This window comes from Phaenicophaeus curvirostris, chromosome 2 (assembly GCF_032191515.1).
Source record: "Phaenicophaeus curvirostris isolate KB17595 chromosome 2, BPBGC_Pcur_1.0, whole genome shotgun sequence".
NCBI lineage: Eukaryota > Metazoa > Chordata > Aves > Cuculiformes > Cuculidae > Phaenicophaeus > Phaenicophaeus curvirostris.
In genome coordinates, this window is record NC_091393.1 from 35,072,523 (window position 1) to 35,080,381 (window position 7,859).

General features: G+C 45.6%; 1 protein-coding gene across 3 annotated transcripts in view; it reads left to right on the forward strand.

Annotated features, from left to right (window-relative positions):
• SOBP (sine oculis binding protein homolog) overlaps positions 1-7,589 on the forward strand; it is a 120,953-nt gene extending 113,364 nt beyond the window's left edge. For all 3 annotated transcript variants that reach the window (XM_069851680.1, XM_069851681.1, XM_069851682.1), the window contains one exon: positions 7,452-7,589. The gene's annotated coding sequence lies outside the window, so the exon portion shown is untranslated. The remainder of the gene's footprint in view (positions 1-7,451) is intronic.
• Positions 7,590-7,859: the final 270 nt, after the last annotated feature.

A 7,859-nucleotide genomic window follows, 5' to 3' on the forward strand; every position in this document is an offset into this window, starting at 1 on the left:
TGGTTTTATTAAAAGGAAGATCCGATCTTCTGCCACATCTACACATGAAGCATCACTAGGACAAAGCAAACTATTTACAGGTCTGCTAAATACACTGGTGCTGCACTAACTGGAGGGATATGGGCTGCCTTGTTGTTGTGGAGATATATCTGGTTACTCCAGTGTAAAGCAGGGTCTGGTCCAGGCAAGCTCTGTTGTCTGCTATGGGGGACATGGACGGAGGCAATGGGTACTACAGCTGAGAGGAGAATCACAGAATCATAGAGTCATTAAGGTTGGAAAAGACCTTCAAGATCATGAAGTCCAGCTGTCAGCCCAACACTACCATGCCTACAAAACCATATCCCAAAGTGCCACATCTACACACTTTCTGAACACCCCCAGGGATTGTAGCTCCATCACTTCCCTGGGCAGCCTGTTCCAATGCTTCACCACTCTTTCAGTAAAAAATTTTTTTCTAATATCTAATCTAAACCTCCTCTGGTTCAACTTGAGGCCATTTCCTCTCGTCTTATGGCTTGTTGCTTGGGAGAAGAGACCAGCACCCATCTTGCTACAACCACTTCTCAGGTAGTTGTAGAGAGCATTAAGAAGTCTAGAACAGTGATGGCATTTATCTCTTTGCGTGATTTGTGGCCATGACTGGAAATGCCCCAAAATTTAAACCAGAGACCCTCTTGTCAGTGAAAGCTCAGAGAAAGATGGTGTCATGGAGCTGGGCAGGATGGCCTGGTTGACATTGATTTTGTCTCTGGTTTAGATTGAAAGTGAAGGAGAGTTTAATGAACTTGCTGAGCAATTTTTCTGTAACAGGTTAGACCATGAGAAACTCCTTCAAAATGTTGAAAAATTATATGAAGAGATATTTTGAGGTGTTCTGGGGAGATTGCTGCTTTGAAAAACAGAAAATAGTATACATGGGTATCATGGTTTAACCCCACCCCAGCCAGGTCAGCAGCTAAATGTGAGCAGTTGCGGTCCCAATCCCCTTCCCACCCAGAGAAAGGGAAATGAGAAAGAAGCTTGTGGTTTGGAAACAACAATTTAAAACAGCTTTAATGAAACAATAATAATTAAAAGGAAAATAATATTATTAAGAAAATATTAAAATATATACAAATATATAAAATTGTACCCCCCGACGACTAAACGTTACCACTGATGCTCCTGAGCAGGTAGGGGGAAAGGTCCTGGGCAGGACTCAGCAGCAGATAGGAGGTGGACTCAGGAACAGGATTCAGGAACACACAGATCTGGGATCAGGAGGCAGAAGGGCAAACAAGGTCTGTATTAGAATCTGACCATTGAAGAAGAGAGATTGATCCTTGTGATCTCCCAGTTCTATACTGAATGTGATCTATATGGAATGGGACACTGTGCTGGTCAGTTTTAGGTCACCTGTCCTGTCCTCTCCTCCCTGCAGCTGCAACCCTTTTTCTCCCCTTTGACTCACAGCATTTCACCGACTTGAAAGTGACCTTAATTTCCATAGAAATAAATATAAGCCACGGCCTTTCTGTATACCAGTGTCCCATTACTTTGGTGATATTCATAAATTTTAAGCATAGTCACTTCCAGAGACAGATGTTGTCTAAAAAACATGTAGTTAACTTTCAGAAAATGAAGTTGCTTACATGATGCTCAGCTGAGAAGTTAGAAAATTTATTCTGCTTGAGCTCAAATCAGAACTGTGAGGAAGGAAGGTTGACAATGGCCGAGAAACCTGACAGCAGCACTGGTGCTGAAATATGGGGAACTGAGCACAAATGTTCATCTTAGCCTACCAAGACTGGTCTTCTCTGCCTCCTTCCATGGCTGGTGGATAGAGAGGCTCTTCCCAGATGTTTTTTTGGAGTACCTAATGTAGAGCCTGCTCTGCAGGGAAGGAGAATGAGGACCCTGGTACCCCTAGGTTAAAGCTCATGAGCTTCTCTGTCTCCTCTCCCTGTACCACAAGGAGAGGAAAGGAGAAAGCAGTGTCATTCAATGGGGAGCTGCTTTCACACGAAGCTTGACAGTGGTGGGAATGTGAGGAAATGGAAATTCAAAATGCTGTGGCATGTGTTCCTGGTCGCAGCTGTTTTGCCCAGGGAAATCCAAACCTGGAATGGGGAAGAGGTGCCGTGTTCCCTGGGTCTGTGCAGAGTAAGCTGTGTGGTGAAGTTGCATCACTGCTTTGGGTACAAGGGAGGGTTTACAGCAGCCCAGGCCTTTCTCCCCAAGTTGGTAGCTGCTCTCTGCTGAATCTAGGGAATCCTATTTCCTTTGACTGTGAAGAAGAGCTGCATGCTTACCCAGGCCAAGACTGTGCTCCTGTTTTGTGGGGAGTGCACTCTTTGTGGAAGTGTATAATGGAGGGGAGAAACTACTGTTCCCTTTGCCTTATGCTTTTTTCGTACTGTGGAATTTGAGGCTGTAACAAAGTGGTCAAGAGCAGACTCTGCTGCTATATAGCTGGGTTTTAAATAATTGTCACCAAATTTGAAAGAGGTAGAGGGATTAATTTCTGTCTCATTTCTCTTCATTGAACTGGCTGCCTGGTAAATACAGGAATGCTGACCCTGCATCTTCTTGGTGATTTTCAGGATCTCTTCCGCAGTGATGATTCCTTTGCTCCCTCTTTTTATGAGGTGATTTTCCTTTGGTCCATGCAGAGCACAAAGGAGAGCCTGTATTTCCTCCATTTCCTTGCCACGTAACAAGGGCATGGTGACATACATCCCTGTTCCTAACTTCACTAGCTAGTTTCACGGTTCAATTTAACATACATTGAGTGAGTTTAGTGAGAGGCGGTACTAAGTATACCAGCAAGGGGCCAAACCTAGTTGTAAACTGGTGAAATTTCCCCAAATACTTTTCTACGATTAGTTGCAGAGAAGAAGGAGTCAGCACACAACAGGCCTTCTGCTTTCTAGTTCATGTTTCTCTCTCAAAGTCCTTCTCTGACTGCCAGACAACTGGATGTGATTGCAGGCATGGCCTCTGGTGTGTCCCTGCAACAATTCCGTCACAGAGTTGGGGGTGACTAAGCTGTCCCTAACACTTTTTCTGCCTAGGCATAAAAGGAGGAAAAATCCCAAGCCACTTCCCCAGTGCATTCCTTAACATCACAATGTCTGCTCAGATTACAGCTCACATTTCAGTAGGCAGGAGAGCTGGAGTTTAATATCTGACCAAAAGCTGCAAAGAATCCATAGCTTACCAGACTAGAGCAGAAAGAAAACATCACCTTCCAACTCAAGGGTTGGTACTTAAGGGCCCTCCTTGTTATCCTGTTTGTGCCAAAGTCCTCTCCTCACTCTTGTGATGTGGCATGCCTTCAGTTAGCTCATGGAAAGATAAATCATGAAGTATTTTAATGAAGAAGCTCAAACTGCTTTAAGAATTGCTAAAAAAAACCAAAATGTATATATAAAAAAAATTTACAGAACTATTACAAATAACAGATGATTCCGGAGTGTTTCCAGGGCTGAGCTTGCTCCCATGCTGACTTTAGCTGCTCTTGTGGTTTATCTTCAGAGCATTTTCCCTGAGAAAAAAATTGCCAGTGCCTTTACTCTAGGGCCATGCACGTCCCAGATGAACGAGGGCTCTTTTAACACATCAGCATTCATTGTCCGAGTGAATTAAGTGCTGTGCTAAATGATGGAAAAACTCTGCCATGCCAGCCCACATCAACCATTGCTTCAGCAGTCCCCACCCAGTCTCTAATTTTTTTCTGAATTATATGATGTGAATCTGGAGACAGAAATGTTGAATGGCATACAGAATGATGGGAAGCAACCATGGAAAATGCTACGTGTGTCTGTGTTCATGCATGTGTCCAAAGCCATGGCAATGATGGTGACAATGATGGTGACAATGACAATGATAATGACAATGACAATGACGTGGCTCTGCTGAACAGGTAGAACACGACCAGGGAGGGCACTCGGTAGAAGTAGCTATTTCTGGTGCCTACCTCTTCCAGCAGGAGCGTGCTGCCACTGTGGCAACACTCGACTTGTGGACCAGCACTGGGAGCTTGGATATGGAGGAGTAGGAGAAGGAAATGCCGTTGCAGCTGAGCTATCGAGCAAAGGGGGAAGGGGAGCAAAGCAAGGAGTGCTTCTACTAATCCTCTCTACCAAGCAGGGCCAAGCTTTCCACCACGCCAGTATCAGGGGCTGCACAGGGCAAAGGGCTGTGGGGCTGCACAGGGCAAAGGGCTTTAGGTCTGCAGCAGGACCTGGAAAGAGCTGCCTAGCTGCAGAAAGGGATGAGAGAAGCTTGCTGGGAAGGCTTTGCCCTACTTAGCAAACTAACCTGCCGAACTCTAACTCTGTGTTGTTTTGAGCAAGGATTTAAATCCTCATGTGTCCAGGAGTAAAACAAAGAGGAAGCTCTGCCTTGGTGCAGCCTGTGTCATAGCTGCCCATTGCTCAGGTTATGACTAACAGCCACAGAATGCACGAGTGCAGCTCTCACCTACTGTTCAGAGGAGCACTGCCTCAGGATCTGAGCCCACATAGGTGAGCTTCCAAGTTTTCTGCATGAGCTAAGTCATCACCCAGTTGAATTGTTCTCTTTCCCACCACCATCCCCATCCCCACATTGACAGCAAGGCAGAAATGAGCCTCTGTACTTGTTCTATTTCTGTCATCTTTTCCATGCTACCTCCATGGATTGGAACTCTAGCCTGCTTCTTTCTTCTAGGTGGTCTTTCATCCCAGGATCCACCCAGCCCTGCTTAGCTTTGGAAAACAGGCAAAACTCAGTGCAACTCACATAAGCTCAACTCCATGGCTTTATGCTTATGAAAATTCTTCTTTTGTGGCTGATGTAATTTTTTTTTCATCTGACCAGCGATACTTGATGTGTGTTGAGGGCAAGTTCAGCTGGGGTGGAGAGCATATGCCACACTCCTGAAAAGTAATCTGTTTTGGGGGGGGATATAAATAGCTGACTTTATTGTGCTGGTCGTGCACGCTGGTGTTGGCACGAGGTGCGTAACATCTAACTGTGAAGTGGTGATGATTACTGTGTTCCCATTTCTTCATCAAATTTTGCATGCTATGCCTGATATGGATTTTTATTCTGTCACTTGATCGCTGCAGAGATGCATTCATCAAATGCAATGACTGCCATATGAGCCTATCAACAGGGAAGATCCTTCTCTCCACTTGGCAGACTCTGCTACACTGAGTCTATCTGCAGCAGGGGAAAATAGGCAGGACTTAACAAAGCTAACTGACTGCTCTAGGCAGAAAGCATTGAGCTAGTGAACTTCTTCATGCTTTTCCTCCCAAATCACTTATCAGCCTTTGTGATGCTATTTGAGACTGATTAGTGAGGGATGGAAATTTGTTTCCCTTAATGTACGGAAAAAGAGGAGCAGGCAAAACACCTGAAGTGTAGAGTGAAGTTTCATACAGACATTACAGTTTTTATTTTCTTTGCTTCCTTTTTCACTTAATTGCAGAGCAAGATTTCAAGCCAAGAAGTGACAGAAAGCACTCATATACTTTATGGGGAATAGTTAGTAGGTAGATAAATCCCACTTCTCAGTCTAGTTCTTGTCCACAGCTCTCTGTACGCGTGAAGCTTGTCCTGCTGGGCACATTGCCTGAAAGCCCAAACGTTACTCCTTAACCTAGATCTAGGTCTCCGTGGTCTAGGAGTTTATGCTGGTCAATATGGTCAATGTGCCTTCCAGTCTCTGCTTTTCAGGAGGGTGGAGGTGTGTCAAGAGTACAGTGACAAGAGTACATGTACATGAGTACAGTGACAAGAGGGACCACAGAGGAGTGTGAAGGGGAGATTGTGGAGCAGACTGAGAAGAAAAATGTGACCCAGCACCAAAATTAAGGCTGATAAGTACTTCAGAGTTTCAGTTTAAATCTTTAGGGGACAGCAGATCCTATTGAAAGAGACAGAGCCCAAAGGATGCTGTGTAGAGAGAGAAGATGGTCCATGGTAGGCAGTCTACATGATCAACTGACGAGGGATGCAGAAGCACATGAGGTCATGGTGTATCTCCCAGTAGCCCCTAGATAAACTAAGGCATCAGGAGCTTGTAACCACTGTGGTGTTGTTAGTTGCATTAGATTGATGAGAAAGTGATTTGGGTTTTCAAAAACATGATTCCAAAGATTTTCATGACCTTGGCCCTCACCAGTGGCAAAGCTCACCTTATTTTAGGGGAGCTATCACACAGCTTTCCGAAGGCCTCAAAACAATAAAGCTGTGTTTGCTTCAGTATTGTTCACCCAGTCAAAGCACTAGTGAACTCTAGAACGGGGTTGTCTGAATAATTCCTTTGGGATGCATCCCTTTTTTGTCCTAAAAAAAATGAGAAAATAAAGAAAATCCAACCAGTCAGTACATCTAGTCAGATTACAGAAGAAAAATGGACCTGGAAATGAGGAACAGGGCAGAAGAAGGGAACAACTAGAAAGTTAAATTCTTTACCTAATTCTGTGATCTGCTCTAGCAGGATCTGGAGGGTTTTGTTCTCATCCCACGCATGGTCCATGGAAATGTATGTGTTCAGCCCTGAAAATATCAGATTACTGCGAGGTAAACCACAGTTTACCTCGGTGAGTGTAGTACCAAGTTCTGTTTTGGGTCCTAAAATGCCTTTATCGGAATTCTGCTTGTCATGCTAGGCAAGTGTCAGTCACCATGCTCTGCTGCTTGTGACTCCTGTGGTGCTGTAGCTGCTATGGTGTTGGTATAAGACTGGTTGCAGACCATCCAAAGAGAGGACCAAGGGGGTTGAGGGAAACTCCAGCCCGACCTCCCTCATTGCAGCCCATTTTTACTCTCTTGAGCATACATCTCTCCTTTGTACAACTATGGATTTGGGGGAAGGCCAAGAGAGGCATTTTCAATTTGCACAGATAGCATAGATAGTACCTACAGAGTTAGCTGTGTTAGTGGGAGATGTGTATTTACGTGAGAGTGGAGCTGTCTCCAGGTGCTGTCCCAGTTTCTCTGTGAGACCCATCGACTCTGTGGGGCTGCACTCCAACCTGTACAGTGAGGTGTCTCTAGGAAACCCTGGCGTGCACGATGCTCTCCATCCTATACCCATCACAGGTGCTGAGGGGTCCTGGTCCAAATTCTTCTGCTTCTCTGACTCCACTGTGCCATGCAAAGTGTGGTACATCCCAGCTCTGTAAGGCACATTTGGGTCAAGGAGTGAAGGACACTGTACAGTTGCAAAGTATCACTATTCACCCATGCCCTTGTAGGATGAAAGGCACTCCATGAAACCCAGAGAATGCGCTATTATTGGATCAGTTTCCAGCTTTTTATTGCAGAAATTCCTCCATCTTCCTTTCCAGTGACCTCGGAGGCTGCACGTGCCGATGGCCCTTGCGGCACAAGGGGCAGCCGAGGCCAGAGGGGTGGGCTTGTCTCTCTGCCTGGCTGCCTGCCCTGATCACCTCTCCTTGTCTGCTTTGCAGGAACGCTCGCCAACAGGGTACCTTGCATGGAGAAAGGGAGCAGAGCAAACCACGTCACTCCACCGAATGACACCAGCTGGTCCGCTCACCACCCCTCTGGCTAAAAGTCCGGCAAAGAACACAGCTTCCTGTCATGAAGCCCCTCCGAGGAAGCCTCGGTCCCACGGGTGCCTTTGACCCAGAAGACAGCACATCATGGACCCACACAGTGTGCTCAGCATTCCTGCGACCACCCCTCTTCTCCTCCAAGGAACATTTTTTCCTCTTGGTTTCTTGCTGGGGGGGATTTTTCACCCTGGTTTCAAAAACCACACGGACCAACATAGGTACTTTTCCCTCTCTGATTTCAAAGTTCAGATATTTGAGACTGGACAATGAGACGGATTTTTGTTTTTTAAATTTTTATTT